Source organism: Coenobita brevimanus, chromosome 116 (assembly GCF_032717465.1).
Source record: "Coenobita brevimanus isolate Jiangsu-jjx chromosome 116, ASM3271746v2, whole genome shotgun sequence".
Lineage (NCBI taxonomy): Eukaryota > Metazoa > Arthropoda > Malacostraca > Decapoda > Coenobitidae > Coenobita > Coenobita brevimanus.
In genome coordinates this window covers 29,379,896-29,396,519 of record NC_137069.1, presented here as the reverse complement: position 1 = coordinate 29,396,519, position 16,624 = coordinate 29,379,896, and positions in this window count along the sequence as shown.

The following is a 16,624-nucleotide window of genomic DNA, read 5'->3' as shown; positions in this document are numbered from 1 at the left end:
TACACCTCACTGCCCTATTCTGCGTCACATAAATCCTTCTAACATCGCCATACCCTCCATATATAACGTACAAAGGTATATTAGCTAGTCGTATCCAAGAATAAATCGCTATGGAAAAGATGTTAGAGAGGTAGATGTAAGAGTCAAGATCTGAGGAGAAAGACTGGGGTGGAGAGAAGAGGGGAGGAAGGAGAAGGAAAGTGAGCAAGGAGAGAAAATTAAAGCAAAGAAAGGGAAGGAAGAAATGGTAAGAAATGACTGAAGAGAGGGAGGGGGGGAAAGTGGTCGGGGAGGGGAGGGAGGGAGTGTGCACGGGGAGGGGAGGGAGGGAAAGTGCACGGGGAGGGGAGGAAGGGAAAGTGCACGGGGAGGGAAGGAAGGGAAATTGCATGAGGAGGGTAAGTGCGTGGGGAGGGGAGGAAGGGAAAGTGCGTGGGGAAGGGAGAGGGAGAGAGGGAAAGTGCTTGGGGAGGGGAGGGAAGGAGAGGGGGAGGAGAGGGGAGGGGAGGGAAGGAGAAGGGGAGGAGCGGGGGAGGAGATGAGAGGGGAGGGGAGGGAGGGAAGGTGCGTGGGGAGGAAAGGGAGGAAAAGTGCGTGGGGAGGGTAGGGATGCAAAGTGCGTGGGAAGGGGAGAGGAAAAGTGAGTAGGGAGGGGAGGAAGGGAAAGTGGGTGGGGAGGGAAGGGAAGGAGGGAAAGTGGGTTTGGAAAGGAGGGAAAGAAAGCGAGAGGGGAGGGGAGGGGAGGGGAGGAGACAGACCATGAAGGAGGGAGAGGAGGAGGAAAAGAGTAAGATCCAGAATAGCAAGATTTAATGAGGAAGATTCTCGTGAGATGAATTCACCTTCAATCGTACCTAAAGAAGTGCCTGGATTCTCTCTCTCTCTCTCTCTCTCTCTCTCTCTCTCTCTCTCTCTCTCTCTCTCTCTCCCTCTCTCTCCCTTTCCTGAAGAGAGAATTGTGAGCAACGAAGGAGAAGGAAATGAGCTTATGGAAGGCCAGACAAAGGATGACATTTTCGTCCTTTCCGAGAGAGAGAGAGAGAGAGAGAGAGAGAGAGAGAGAGAAAGGAGGGGGAAGATGGAAAAGGGGGAAGGAAGAGAGGGAATGAGGGAGAGAAGGAAGAAAAGAGGGACGAACGGGAAGGAGCGATTGAAAGAAAGAGGGAGGGAAGAAGGGATGGAGGAAGGACGGGAGGGAAGGAGGACAGAAGGAAGAACGGGAGGGAAGGAGGAAAGAGGGAAGAATGGAAGAGGAACAAAGAAAGAACGGAAGGGAAGAAGGAACAAAGGATGAATGGGAGGGAGGGAAGGAAAGTATGATGGAAGGGGAGATGGAGTGAAGAAGGTGAGGTAGGATGGGAGAGGGGGAAAGTAGGATGGAGGATGTGAGGGAAGGAGGGAGGGAAGAGAGAAAGAGATGAAGTAGAAAAGAGGGAAGGAGGGAGGGAATAGAGAGAAAGAGGCGAGGTGGGAAGGAAGGAAGGAAGGAAGGAGGGAGGAAGAGAGAGAAAAAGGAGAGGTAGGAAGTAAAAGCGGTACAAAGGAAAGCAAACAGCAACAGACCTTACGGTTCTTTCGAGGCTGTTTGTTACAGGATAGACTATGACTACAAGAACTACCTCTACATGCTGAAGGATAAGGATAGTAAAGCAAGAAGGCTTCCCCCCCCTCCAAACCCTCCAGTTAAAACTGGCAAGAAAAAGTGAGAAAAACCACCATGCAGCATGGAAAAACAGATATGGAAATTTCATAGGAAAGACTGAAAAGGAAAAGTTACATTCTATAATACTTTATCTATAAGCTCCCAGTATGAATAACCTGGAAGAGGGAGTAGTAAAGTAAAATGAATAATCGAATAAATAAATAAATAATGCATGTCAATATGGGTAGTTGAGTTGACGGGGCATCTGTGGACACAGCTTGGAAATTGCACAGTGCACAGTGTGGATGTTCAGGGGTGGTGCGGCAGCCTTGTCTGGCGCTGTTAAGGTAGGCAGCAGTCAATCAGGGCCCAGCTCCGTTCATTCCACTGAGACTAGGAACTTTCCCATGCAGGACAAGCACACAAGTCACCTCCTGGAGCAGTGACCCCTGGTTCATTAAAAAAAATCCAGATGGTGGCCACTTAACTGACAGGGACCCTCAGTGATCCACAGCCCATCACAGGTCGAAAGAATGAGTTGTGGCTGTTAACTCAGGGCTATCTGTGCATATACTATATTTACATTTAATAAATTGATGCAGGGTCTAAAATAAAATAAAAACTTAAACATATGCAAGTGTTTTATTCAGGAGTAAACATATTAAGCTGGGGGTTAGACGACAAATACTTATCCAGGAGACCTTTAAAGGTTTGTACTGTATTACAATTTACTACACTGTAGGGCAATTTACTCCATATATTTACAACTCTATTGAAAAAGAAATGTTTAGCTTCATGCGACTGGAATCGTTTGCCAATTATTTTATGCCCACTGCCTATAGTATAATTCGAATGATCAACTGTGATGTATTCATCTACAGCCATGTTATCATGTCCTTTGAATATTTTGAATACTTGAATTAGATCTCCTCTTAACTTCCGTTTAGTTAGGGTAAATAAATTCAGGGCTTTTAAACGTTCCTCGTACGGGTTATTTCTCAATCTAGGTATCATCTTTGTCATCCTTTGCTGCACTCTTTCAAGCTTTTCCATATCCTTTTCATAATACGGTGACCAAAACTGAATGCAATACTCCAAGTGCGGCCTACTAGGTAATTATACAAAGTGAGGACGATATTATCTGATTTATATTCAAATGCTCTACATATGAATCCAATCAATTTATTGGCTTTTTTCACATCTTCAGTACATTGTTTGCTTGGTTTCAAATCGTTTGTTATTATAACTCCTAAGTCTTTTTCATGGTTTACCCTATCAAGTTGGACATTATGCATGCAGTAACTTGCTCGTACATTTTTACTGCCAATGTTTAGCACTTTGCATTTATTAATATTAAAATCCATTTGCCAGACTTGGGCCCAGTTAAAAAGCTGATCAAGATCTCTCTGAATTACCTGCCTTTGCAGTGTTGTCTGCTCTGTTACCTGTTTTAGCATCATCAGGAAATTTTGAAATCTTACAACACAATCCTTCGTCAGTATCATTTACGTATTTTAAGAAAAGAATAGGACCCAGCACTGAATCCTGCGGAACTCCACTTGCAATGTTTATCCAGTCTGACTCTTATCCATTTATTACAACTCTTTGTTTTCGTCCGGTGAGCCAATCTTCTACCCACCCGAGAACACCGCCGCAAAACCATGTGCCTTTAGCTTCTGAAGGAGTCTTTTGTGTGGAACTTTGTCAAAAGCCTTTTGAAAATCAAGGTAGACCACAACAGATTTAGTCTCGTCGTACATGTTCAGTATATCATTGAAAAAGTCCAGCATATTCGTGAGGCAAGAGCGATTATTACGAAAACCATGTTGAGAATCTTTTACGAGACTGTTTGTTTCTAAGTGTTTCACAAATTTGTCTCTGATAATAGTTTCAAGCAATTTGCAAACCACCGATGTTAAACTAATTGGGCAGTAGTTTTCTGGTTGGCTTCTATTGCCCTTTTTGAATATTGGGGTTACGTTAGCAAGTTTCCATTCGTGTGGCACCTTACTGCTCTGAAGTGATAAGTTAAACAGTTCAGATAAAGGCTTTGGTATTTCATTCTGTAGTTCCTTCAATGCACGTGCCGATATTTTGTCTGGTCCTGGTGCTTTAATCTCTTTTAATTGTTTACTGCAAGCAGTACATCGCAATCGCTAACTGTAATGTTGCCCTCTTCTATAGGAATGGGGGAAACAGTAGGAATCGTATGTATATTTTCTGTTGTAAATACTGACGCGAAGTATTAAGAATTTTCGCCATCACAGTTTCATCATCAGTGTGCTCTCCGTTATCTGTGATTAAGGGACCGATTGATGGAGTTATTACCTTTTTGCTTCTTATGTAACTGAATAATCTTTGGGATTTGATTTACTGATACTTGCAATATGTGTCTCAAGGTTTTTCTTACTGCATTTAACTAATTTTTTGGCGTTTCGTCGAAGGGCATCGTATTCATTTTTGTCACTTTGACTCTTTGTGGTATTATAATTCTTGTATGCAAGGTTTTTTGCTTCTAAGCAATGTTTAATGTCAGAGTTCCACCATTTGGGTTTAGAATTTTTTGGCAGGAGGGAAGGTAAGATGGAGGGAGAGAGGGAAGGTGGGAAGGAGGGAAGGTAAGATGGAGGGAGAGAGGGAAGGTGGGAAGGAGGGAAGGTAAGATGGAGGGAGAGAGGGAAGGTGGGAAGGAGGGAAGGATGGAGGGAGAGAAGGTAGGAAGGAAGAAGTATGAAGGGGGGAAGAGGGAAATAGGAAGAATGAGATTGGATGGAGGAAAAAAAAAACTGAAAGACTCTGGAGAGGATGAGGGAGAAAGAACATGAGAAGGAAGAAAGGAGGGAAAAGCGGGAGGAAAAGGAGGAGGGAGAGAGAGGAGGAGGAAGGAGGAGGAGGAGGAGAAGTAAAGGAAGAAGAGAAGTAATGGATTTTGGAAATGGAGGTTCCAAAGAGGATGAGAGAGAGAGAGAGAGAGACTAAGATTTTATGCTTATTAAGGCCATTAAAACAGATAACAGATTTTCTTCTAAGTCTGATTCTTCTCCTAGAACACTCCCTTTATTGCACTGCTGAATGAGCACTTGTAAGGAGGGAGAACAAACTGTACCTAATGGTCTGACCGGCACTAGAATGGAACTTGTTTCATGTAATTCAGTCTGTTCACCTTCACTTGGCAAATATTTTCGTCCTTTTGCAGTCACGTAGCTCAGTGGCGGAATAAAAACAATAATACGGCTAGACATCCTTTCCACAGCACTTCCTCGTGACTAGCAACCAATACTAATCCCAAAAAGAATAACTGGCAATTCTAGGCCAAGTTAAAGGGAAAGGAGAATAGCTGCATCAAGAATAAACCTATCATGTTCTCTGCATCTTCTCAATAGCACTTCTTCGTGACTAGTAGATGAGCAGAGGAAGGAAAAACAAACTAAATAAACAAAAATATTCCATACACCAGATTACAGGTGTCACTTCAGGTAGGCTATATCTAAAAAAAAAAGTGAAAAAAATAAGTCACCAACAGGAAGGGGTTAAGTAGGATGAAAAGGGTATTGTGTCATCAGATTCGTATTCCTGAAGTGTAAAGGGAATTTTGACCGCGGCTATGTGTGTGTGTGTGTGTGTGTGTGTGTGTGTGTGTGTGTGTGAGAGAGAGAGAGAGAGAGAGAGAGAGAGAGAGAGAGAGAGAGAGAGACGGAGTAAAGATTGGTAAGATGAACGAGGGAGAGGGAGTGAGAGTGGGACGCAGAAATCAAAGAAACCTTGAAAGCAAAATGGAAAGGCAGGTAAAAGGCGAGAGAGAGAGAGAGAGAGAGAGAGAGAGAGAGAGAGTGAAAATTGGTAGGGTAAGACGGAAGAGGGAGAGGGAGTGAGAGTGGGATACAGAGATCAAAGGAACCTTGAAAGAAAAATGGAAAGGCAGGTAAAAGGGGAGAGAGAGAGAGAGAGAGAGAGCAGGGAAAACGAGAGAATAGAATGGAATGAGAAACAAGTAAAGAGAGGAAGGAAGAAGGAAAGAGGAATGACGTGAGGAAAGGGAAGGAGGAGAGGAAGAAGAAGGAAGAGAGGAAGAAGATGGAAGAGAGGAAGAGGGAGGAAGAAGGGAAGAGGAGGGAAAAATATATATTGGAGAGAGGAAACGTGAAGGGCGAAAGGAAAATTTAAGACGTAGAGAATGCAGGTGAACCGGAAGAGGGAAGGAGAGAGAGAGAGAAAAGGAAGAGAGGAATGACGAGGGGAGAGAGGAAGAGAGGAAGGACGACGGGAGAATGGAAGAGAAGAAGGACGAGGGGAGAGAGGAGGAAGAGGGGAAGAGGAAAGGGAGAGGGAAAGACAGAAGAGACAGGGAGAGGCAGATATAGGAGAGGAAATTATTGAAGGGATGCATGGAAAAGATGTCTGGATATGGACTCAAATCCTTTCAGTCCGATACTACTACTACTACCACCATTACTACTACTACTACTACTTTACTACTACTACTACTACTACTACTATACTACTACTGCTGCTACTACTGCTGCTACTATTGCTACTACTACTAGAATATTAGCCTTTTTAATATTCTTATCAATCATCCTCGAAAAGAGACATTTTATTTTTTTCATGACTATTATCTCAAGTTCAATAAGATATAGACTTTATATCCATGCAAAAGGGGGTTTAGTAAAACAAATTAAGTCGGGGAGTAGTAAAGAGAACGAAATATTATTGACACACACACACACACACACACACACACACACACACACACACACACACACCAGAGAGAGAGAGAGAGAGAGAGAGAGAGAGAGAGAGAGAGAGAGAGAATAACACTACAGTAGATTATGGTGCTAATCATGAAGATGTGCTATGGAAAGTATACACAATTTGTCACATTTCGCTGCTGAGTCGTAGCAAGAGATCAAAACTAGACTACGATGCTAGTCACGAAGAAGTGCTATGGAAAGGATGCAGAGTGGTAATATTGTCTTCTTCTGCCACTGATTTACGAAATGGGCAACAAGAGTCCGAAAATCTAGGCCAAGTTAAGATAGACATACTGTAATACACGTAACACATTTTTTTCTTTTTACTTAGCAAGGTCGACCCAAACAAGAGCGAGCTGGTACTAATATACTGTAATTTGTCTGTATATCACCAACAGGAATGGAAAAGCAATAATTATTTTTTGTCTGTCTGTCTGTCTGTCTCTCTCTCTCTCTCTCTCTCTCTCTCTCTCTCTCTCTCTCTCTCAATTAAGCGAGTATCATCTTTCAGTTAGTTTAACATTCTGGTTCTCTTCAAGTCTGTGTCATAGGTATTCAATTCTCCCTTTCTCTCTCTCTCTCTCTCTCTCTCTCTCTCTCTCTCTCTAATACACTCCACAGACAGCAACACACGCTAAAATACACCCCAGAGCTTGCAACACCCCAGAAACATCAACAACCCGCAACACACCCCAGAGACAGAAACCTCCTGCAACACACCCCTGACATTTCAACACACCCCAAAGGCACCAAAACATCTCGTAGGCTACAACACACCCTACAACACACCCCGGAGATTGCAACACACCCTGCAACACACTCCAGATATTGCAACACAACCTGCAACACACCCCAGAGATTGCAACACACTGCAACACATCCCAGAGATTGCAACACACCCCAGAGATTGCAACACACCCTGCAACACACCCCGGAGATTGCAACACCCTGCAACACCCCAGAGACTGCAACACATCCTGCAACACACCCCGGAGATTGCAACACACCCCAGAGATTGCAATACACCCAGAGATTGCAACACACCCTGCAACACACCCCAGAGATTGCAACACACCCTGCAACACACCCCAGAGATTGCAACACACCCTGCAACACATCCCAGGGATTGCAACACACCCTGCAACACACCCCAGAGATTGCAACACACCCTGCAACACACCCCAGAGATTGCAACACACCCTGCAACACACCCCAGAGATTGCAACACACCCTGCAACACACCCCAGAGATTGCATCACACCCTGCAACACATCCCAGGGATTGCAACACATCCCAGGGATTGCAACACACCCTGCAACACACCCCAGAGATTGCAACACACCCTGCAACACACCCCAGAGATTGCAACACACCCTGCAACACACCCCAGAGAGGCTCGTCACATAATAGCTTCTAACAGCATTGTCTTCTCCGCTCGCACCGTCCATGTTGATGACTGTGGACGGTTGTTGGTGCACATGAACGCCCACATACGTACACAGGAACTTACACATGGATATACCTACATACTTTCACGCATGCACGAACATACGCACACAGGGACTTACACATTTGGACATATATACTCACACACACTTGCACACAAATACAGTATACATACATCGGTCCATACATACTGACTAGTCGTTCATACTTGACATGGTTAAAAGCTCACACACACACACACACACACACACACACACACACACACACACACACACAGTACGAAATGCATTAATCTACTCAGTTAAGTAACGTTCTCTCTGTCTCTGTCTCTGTCTCTGTCTCTGTCTCTGTCTGTCTCTCTCTCTCTCTCTCTCTCTCTCTCTCGCTCGCTCGCTCGCTCAAACACACCAACAAATTCTTTAAATAAAATAAACTTCCATGCATTCTAATGTAAAATCTCTCTCTCTCTCTCTCTCTCTCTCTCTCTCTCTCTCTCTCTCTCTCTCTCTCTCTCTCTCACTTCTTTAATTTGAGAGTAAGTCTACCTGTTAATATTCAGTTCTGACCACTTGAGAAGGATCATAATCTCTCTCTCTCTCTCTCTCTCTCTCCCACTAAAATCCCTTTCTGAAAGTATTTAGCGCGAAGGAGAGAGAGAGAGAGAGAGAGAGAGAGAGAGAGGTATGAAAGTACAAAGTGAGTGATGAGAGGGGAGAGCAAAGGAGGGAGAAATAAAAAAAGAAAAAAAACATGATCTTATGCTTCTCGAACGAGGGGAGGAGAGAGAGCGAGGGGAGGAGAGAGAGCGAGGGGAAGAGTGAAGAGGGGAAGGACAAGAGAAGCATTCATAAAAGCTCCCTAACACCTTTTCCTAGGGGATTTATTTAGTTTAACACCTTACTGTCCTCTTCTGTGTTACATAAATCCTTTCAACATCGCCATACTTTGCATAAAAAACATACAAAAGGATAACAACTACCCAAGAATAAGTCGCTAAGGAGGAAGTGTTAGGGGGCCTTAACCCGAAAAAAAGGGGTTGATGAATGGTATTAACACTTTTAGATTATTATAATACCTGGTTTTAATTATACAAGGTATCTAGAGTTATGTACACTGTGAGAGGGTAAATGGTGTTATTAGTAAGACATTGAGGCTCCTATGACTCACTCTAAGATGCAGGTGGAAGGAATTACCTGGGGTTACCTGGATTAGGGATGTCACAGGAAAACAGGATCGTCTGGGGTTACCGGGATTGAAGGATGTCCAGTGTCTCAATGTCCTGTTGCCATGGTTACTAAGATTCCACCTTTACCTGAAAAAAAAAAAAAACGTTCTTGTAGTCTGCCTTAAAAAAAAAAAAAAAAAAACTTCAAGAATTATCAGTTTACCTTTAAAAAATGCCGGGAATGAATTTTCCAAATGGAACGAACTTCCTCTCTTTTAGTCAATTTTTTTTACCGTAAATTTTTAGATTCAAGTACTTAATGAACGAATAAATCAGCAAATAATCAGTGTACCTTGTGTCTTACATGTCAGCTGCATTTAATTCGAAAACACTTTACATATAGGTGTGATGGAGAGTTTAAATCTTTGATATCAGGCAGAAGGACTGCACTGAAGAGGTGACTGAGGTTAATGATGGTGATGATTATCATGATGATGATGCTGAAGATGAGGACGATGATGTAATGATGATGGATATGATAATGATGATAAAGACAATGATGATGTCTTATGATGACGAAGACGAAGATGATATTAACGATAAATATTATTCCACGTCTAACAGCAAACTACCTTAACTATTTCGGTACATCCTTCTAGTGTATCTATCGAATACCAATTGACTCGTACGGTCAGCATGGTCTGTGTATCTACTGTACTGTGTATAACTAGGGGTGTAACTCGCTAATTCCCCCCCCCTCTTTCTATCTGTCTGTCTGTCTATCTATCTATCAATTTCTGCCTACCTATCTATCCATCTATCTCTAGCTATCCCTCTATCTATCTCATAAATCTTCTGTAATTCAAGAACATGTCTTTTGAAGGGAGAAACCTGTACTGTACACAGGAAAAATCATCTGGTAAATTACCAATATGCTGGGAATCGAACCAGGGACTCTCAGGTGAGAGCCAGGCAGCATACCACTACACCACGACCTGGTCGTGGTGTGAGTGGCTGCTCTTTGCCGCCTGGCTCTCACCTGAGAGTCCCTGGTTCGATTCCCAGCATATTGGTAATTTACCAGACAGAACATGTCTTTTGATCAACAGCGAAATCTGTCCACTAAAAAAAGATCATAACTCTCTCTCTCTCTCTCTCTCTCTCTCAACAATGGCCGTGTGTCGACTGCAAGATGGGGCAGACAAAGGCACTGATACATTCCTAAGATGGTTTGTGGTTGAGTTCACTGTTCTTGTGTCTTTGAGAGGAGCGCTTCAGATGCATATTCTTGTGTTTTGATTTTTGTAGTGAAGAGTTGCTGAGAGGAATTTGGTTGAATCCCTCTGTCTCTCCGTCTGTCTGTCTAGATCTGGCTCGCTGTCTCCCTCTTTCTCTTTGTCTCCGACCGTCTGTCTGTCTGTCTGTCTGTCTGTCTCTCTCTCTCTCTCTCTCTCTGTCTCTCTCTCTCTCTCTCAGATTTCTGTAACACTGAGTTTTGATCACTCAGATCATAATTCTCTCTGTCTTTGTCTCTGTCTGTCTGTCTGTCTTTCTCTCTCTCTCTCTCTCTCGGCTGCACATTTCTGCGTCATGAATTATACCTTGTCGTGAACTGTCTCAAGGCAAAGAAGAATTAGTCCTACATACTTGACATTGCATTAAGTGTGAGATGCAAGATTTCAGTCCGACTTCGATCGTTTTTAGGTATAAGCAGATAGACAGATAGATAGATAGACAGATAGACAGATGGATCGATAGACAGATTGACTGATAAAGACAGATATGGAAAGATATATAAGTATATAAACTGAAAGTGGTAAGGTAATAAATTGACAGATTGAGGGAGAGAGAGAGAGAGAGAGAGAGAGAGAGAGTATTGCTATGCCGTGTTGCACCCTCGGATACTGTTACATCTCCTCGGCTAGTTCAGTCACACCACAAGATTTGCGTGTGTGTGTGTGTGTGTGTGTGTGTGTGTGTGTGTGTTCATACCTAAATGTTCTTACCTAATTGTACCTTTCCAGGAATGAGTCAAGCTAATACTGTCCCGTATATTAAACCCTTTTTATCAAACCTATCCTTAAATATAAGAATAGTTTTGGCACACACTATTCCATTCGGTTGTGATTTCCACTCGTAATTGCACTTTTTGGAAAACTAAATTTCCTTTCGTTTTTATCACCTCTCTTTGTGTGTAGTTTTTTGGAGTGTGTTCTTTCTGATGTTCCCCAATAAGTCATATACTCATTCATGTCTATAAATCTATTTTCTCTTCCCCTGAGATGCATTTATGTAGCATGATCATATCTCTTTTCCCTTTCTCCTGTAGTGTTGGTAGATTTTATTTTTCTAGTCGTTCTTCGTAGCTTCGATCCCTTTAGCTTAGTTCCCATCTCGTAGAGGCCATTTGTACTTTTTCAATCTTACCTACGTGTTTTTTTTGAGATGAGGATTCCAGACTACTGATGTATACTAACGGGTAGGTCTGATGAATGATGTTATTATCTTTCTCAGCATGTATTCATTTATGTATATAAATGCTATTCTCATAATTGCAAGCAGTGTATACATGTTCCGTACCCTCTCACTGATGTGGTCAGCCGGAGATAGTCTGTTATTGATAATTAATCCTAGATCCTTTTTTTCTGGTATGTGTAAGGTTGAACTTTACAACTTATAATCCCATCTGATCTTTTTTCACTTCTACCAAAGTTAATTACATGACACTTGTCCACATTGCATTCCATTTTCCATTTATTGCTCCATTCACGAAATGTATTTAATTCTTCTTGTAGCTCTCAGCAAGAATCTGTGTTTGTAGTTCTCCTTTTTATTTTTGCTTCACCACCAAACATATTTAGTTAGCTTCTATTTCCCACGTTACTCTTTATGTCATTTATTTTTACTAATAAAAAAAAAAAAATTGGTGCCAGCACTGAGCCCTGTGGAACTCCGCTTGTGTGAGCGCGCGCGCGCGCGCGTGTGTGTGTGTGTGTGTGTGTGTGTGTGTGTGTGTGTGTGTGTGTGTGTGTGTGTGTGTGTGTGTAAATGTCTCTATCTATCTATCTATTGCCAGACGCCTCAATCCCGTTTGGGGTGGCCACAAACAAATCGCCTCCAAGTCGCCCTGTCCCCCGCCATTTCACTGCCCTGCTCCCAACTCACACCCCCCTCTCTCATATACCTCTCCACCCCATCCCTCCATCTCATCCTCGGCCTCCCCCTCCCTCTTCCCCCCTCCACCTCACTCACATACACTCTCTTCGTCAGTCTTTCACCCTCCATCCTCTCCACATGTGTAAATGTAAAGTGGGAAAATGGCTCTTTTGTTTATGGCATGAGAGACAGAGGAGAGACAGAGACAACAAGAACAAAGAAGAAAAGGAAAGTAAGAGAGGAGGAAAGAAAAACAATTGAAGATGGTAGGGGAAGATTTGAGAATACGAGGTAGGGAGAAAGAGGAGCAAACGAGACGAAATAAAGTACAGGAGGAGAGGAGAAAGGAGAGGACAATGCGGAGTGAGAGAGAGAGAGGGGGAGAGAGAGAGAGAGAGAGAGAGAGAGAGAGAGAGAGAGAGACAGACAGACAGACAGACAGACAGAGACAGAGTAAAAAAAAGTGAGAGATGATGGGAGAGAGAGAGAGAGAGAGAGAGAGAGAGAGAGAGAGAGAGAGAGACAGACAGAGACAGACAGACAGACAGACATACAGACAGACAGACAGACAGATAGACAGAGATAGAAAGTAAAAAAAGTGAGGGGGGGATGGGAGGGAAGAGAGAGAGAGAGAGAGAGAGAGAGAGAGAGAGAGAGAGAGAGAGAGACAGACAGACAGACAGACAGAGACAGAGACAGACAGACAGACAGACGGACAGACAGAGACAGAATGTAAAAAAAGTGAGGGGAGAGAGAGAGAGAGAGAGAGAGAGAGAGGAGGGGGAAAGGTAAGTGAGGCTGAGTGCAAGGAAGTGAGGGAGGATGGGATGAAGTGAGGGAGGGCGGAAGTGAGGACGGTCATACTGAATGGAGGGAGGGAAGGAAGGAAAGTGTGAGAAGGAGGGAGGGAGCGTGGGAGGAAGGGGCGGATATGAAGAGATGAAAGTGAGGGAGGGAGAGGGAAAGGGAGTGATGGATGGTGGGGGAAAGGGAGTGAAGAAGGAAACGAGGGGGGGCGGAGGGAAGGAGAAAGATGTGACGGGGAGAAGTGACCAGTGAAGGGAGGGGAAGAGGGAGAGATGGAGGAGAGGAGAGAAGGTGGGGATGGATGGAAGAAGGGAGGGAGAAGGATACGGGCAGCAAACATCAACAAAGACACTCTATACCAAATGCCTCTGACGCTCTTTTGCTTGCATATCATCATCATGATCATTATTAGCATCATCATTAACACTGTCAGCAGCAAAATCATTACTATCATCATCATTAATACTATCAGCAAAAAATCATTACTATCATTATCGTCATCATAATTACAGGCATCAACAGAAGTATCACCATCGCCATCATCATCGTTACTATACAGTGCAGTACATATTTACCTTCCTCCTCCTCCTCATCATCATCATCGTTATCACCATCATCATCATCATCACCACCACCACAATCATCATCATTATTACTATCTTCCTCTTCCTCCTCCTCCTCCTCCTCCTTATCATCATCATCAACATAATTATCCCAACTCAACTCCTTATTAATTAATAAGGTGAGGTAATCATCACCAAATGGTACAGAAGGAAACCAAAGCACAACAGTAAGCAAGCTGTAAGGTGGAATGGGACACGCAATCATTATCATCATCATCACCATCATCATCACAACCTTTTACATTCACTAAACTTACTACCATCACAAGCATCTTCATCATCATATTCACTAATCATTATCAACATCGCCGAGAAGAAACGAGAAGAGTGAAATTCATAAAAGGTACAGGAAGGCAAAACGGCAGCATATTCTCTCTCTCTCTCTCTTTCTCTCTTCACCTCAGGAAAAAAAAAAAATCCAGGTAAAAATATGCCTCATCACACCTGTGGAAGGGAGACCACCATATCGACTTCAGGTGAGTTATAAATGTGGGGAAAAAAGAACCCATGGAGTACTGAAAAAAAAAAAAAAAAAAAAAAAAGCAATGAAAATCCAATAAATAATCCTTGTGTTTATTTGAACGATATACTTTGTGAAATTTGAACGAAACATGAAGAAGCAAAATGAAAACTTCATAAAAGAAAAAAAACAGACAACAGGATCCAACGTGATGTTTATGGAAATCTGCACACACACACACACACACACACACACGGAACAGGCAACAAAAGATTCATTTGCGTTTATTTACGAAACATTTTGGGAAATGTGAACGGAACACAAACGTAACATACGAAGAATGAAGACACAGAAACAAACTAACAAGCCTATATGTGAATATGAACGAAACGTTTTGGGAAATTAGAATGCACAACAAAAAAAATAAAAGATCAACTGCTACTTGGATATCGTCCCATAGACAATTATAAAAAAACAGAATATATAAATAACATATATACATACATACAGTATATATGATAAATACGTTACCGGTATATATATATATATATATATATATATATACACACACACAGTATATTATATCCGACTCTGGGCAAAGGCTTCAGGGCCTATTTCTTGGGGGCAGTGGCCTATCTCAAGGCCCAGTAGTCCTTCTACACCTCCACATGTCACCACTTCGGCACTAACACCCACCGTCCATACTGAATACATGCTAGGGCTGTCTCATACAGGACTGGTGTATTGGTATTAACGGGGATACTTTTACGACACGTCGGCAGGTCTTCTGGTAGATCAGGAAAGTCTGCTTTTATGAAATTCAAATCCTTAAACTGTTCCCAGCCCCAGCCAGGATTTGAACCTAGGTCCGCTGGGACTGCAGGCCGCCTCTCTACCGATTCAGCCACCGCTTCCCTCAAAAAAATATATATATATATATATATATATATATATATATATATATATATATATATATATATATATATATAATGTAAGAAACAGAAAAGTGGATATTAATGGGTATTATTCTGAAAAATAAATCGCTAAGGAAGAGGTGCTAGGAAGCCCCCTTATCTGACGAAAACATGGGCCCAGGTGGTGTAGCTCAATAAATTCCCCCCGGCCCCCCCGTCCCCGCCCCCCGGCATGCAAAGTTAATGCATAGTTTAGTGTGGGTGCAGGCTGTGTGTGTGAAGGCCTATGAATAGAAAGTGAATGGCGACGGGCTCTCAGCAAACATTACTCATTCACGGGCCAGCATTTGTCCCTCTCCACCCGCATCTCGGAGTCTTGGACCTCCTCCTCTTCTCCTCCACTGCCCCCAACCCATTCTCTTTCTCCTCTCCCTTCCTGTCCTTCTCTACCCCCTTCCTCTTGTTCTCCTCCCTGCTTCCTCTACTTTCCTTCCTTTCCTGCCTCTCTTTCTCTCCCTCTCCCTCTTTCTCTTACTCTCATCCTCTCCTCTCCTCCCCCTTTCCTCTCCTCTTCTCCTTTTCCTCTCCCCCCCCCCCACGTCCACTTCCCTTCTTTCCTTCTTCCTTCATCCCTCAATTTCTCTCGTTCTCCACCTCGCTTCTCCCTCCCACCCTCATCTCTTCTCTTCTCCACTCTCACTCTGCCTTTGTCCTCCCCACCCCAACCCCAACTCCTCCTCCCCTGTTCCTTCCTACCCTTCCTCTACTACACCCCACCTCCAGTCTTCCTCTCCTCCCTAACCCCACCTCTCCTCTCCTCCTTACCTCTCTCTCCACCCCTCCCCCACCCACCTCCCTGCCTGTGTCTTTCTCCCTCTCTCACATCTGTGCCTCACTTTCATACCTCCTCTCCTGTCTGTTTTTGTTTCACTCCCTGCACTCTTTCCCTCTTCTTGTCTTTCTTTCCTTCCTCTCTCGCAATATCTCTCTCATGCCTCATTTTCTTCTCTCCTTGTCTTTCTCCTCTTCCTACTCTTGCCTTTATAGTCTCATAATCTCTATCTCCTATCCCACTCAGTCATGTCTCTCTTTCATTGCCTCTCTCTCTCTCTTCTTTCACTGTGTCTCCTTGTGCCCTGCTACCCCCCCTCCCTCCCTCTCCCTCTCTCTCTCTCTCTCTCTCTCTCTCTCTTTACCTACCTCCCTTCCCCACATGTCTCTCTCACTCATTTCGTACCTACCTACCTTCTTCCTCTCTCTCTCTCTCTCTCTCTCTCTTTCACCCCACTTAACCCTGTCACTACGATAGTGTCTGTGTGCTTTCTTTATTTCTTTATTTTGTTTTATTCTGATGATTTTCCTCAGCTGGTAGAAATGGTTCGAAAATATTTTAACTTACCTCTCCAGTACGATGACTATTTTTTGCTAGTACAATGATGATAATGGAGAGAGAGAGAGAGAGAGAGAGAGAGAGAGGGAGGGAGGGAGGGAGACGAATGCAAAAATATGTAAAGGAAGGTGGTACTGTCTCGTAGGAAGAGGGGTTGTTAGTGAGCAGGGATAAAAGTACCTGGAGAACTTTTTGTCTAAGTCATCCCACACAGGATGCAGCGTCATGCAACTGCTAGATAGACAGATATATAGACAGACACAGGTAACT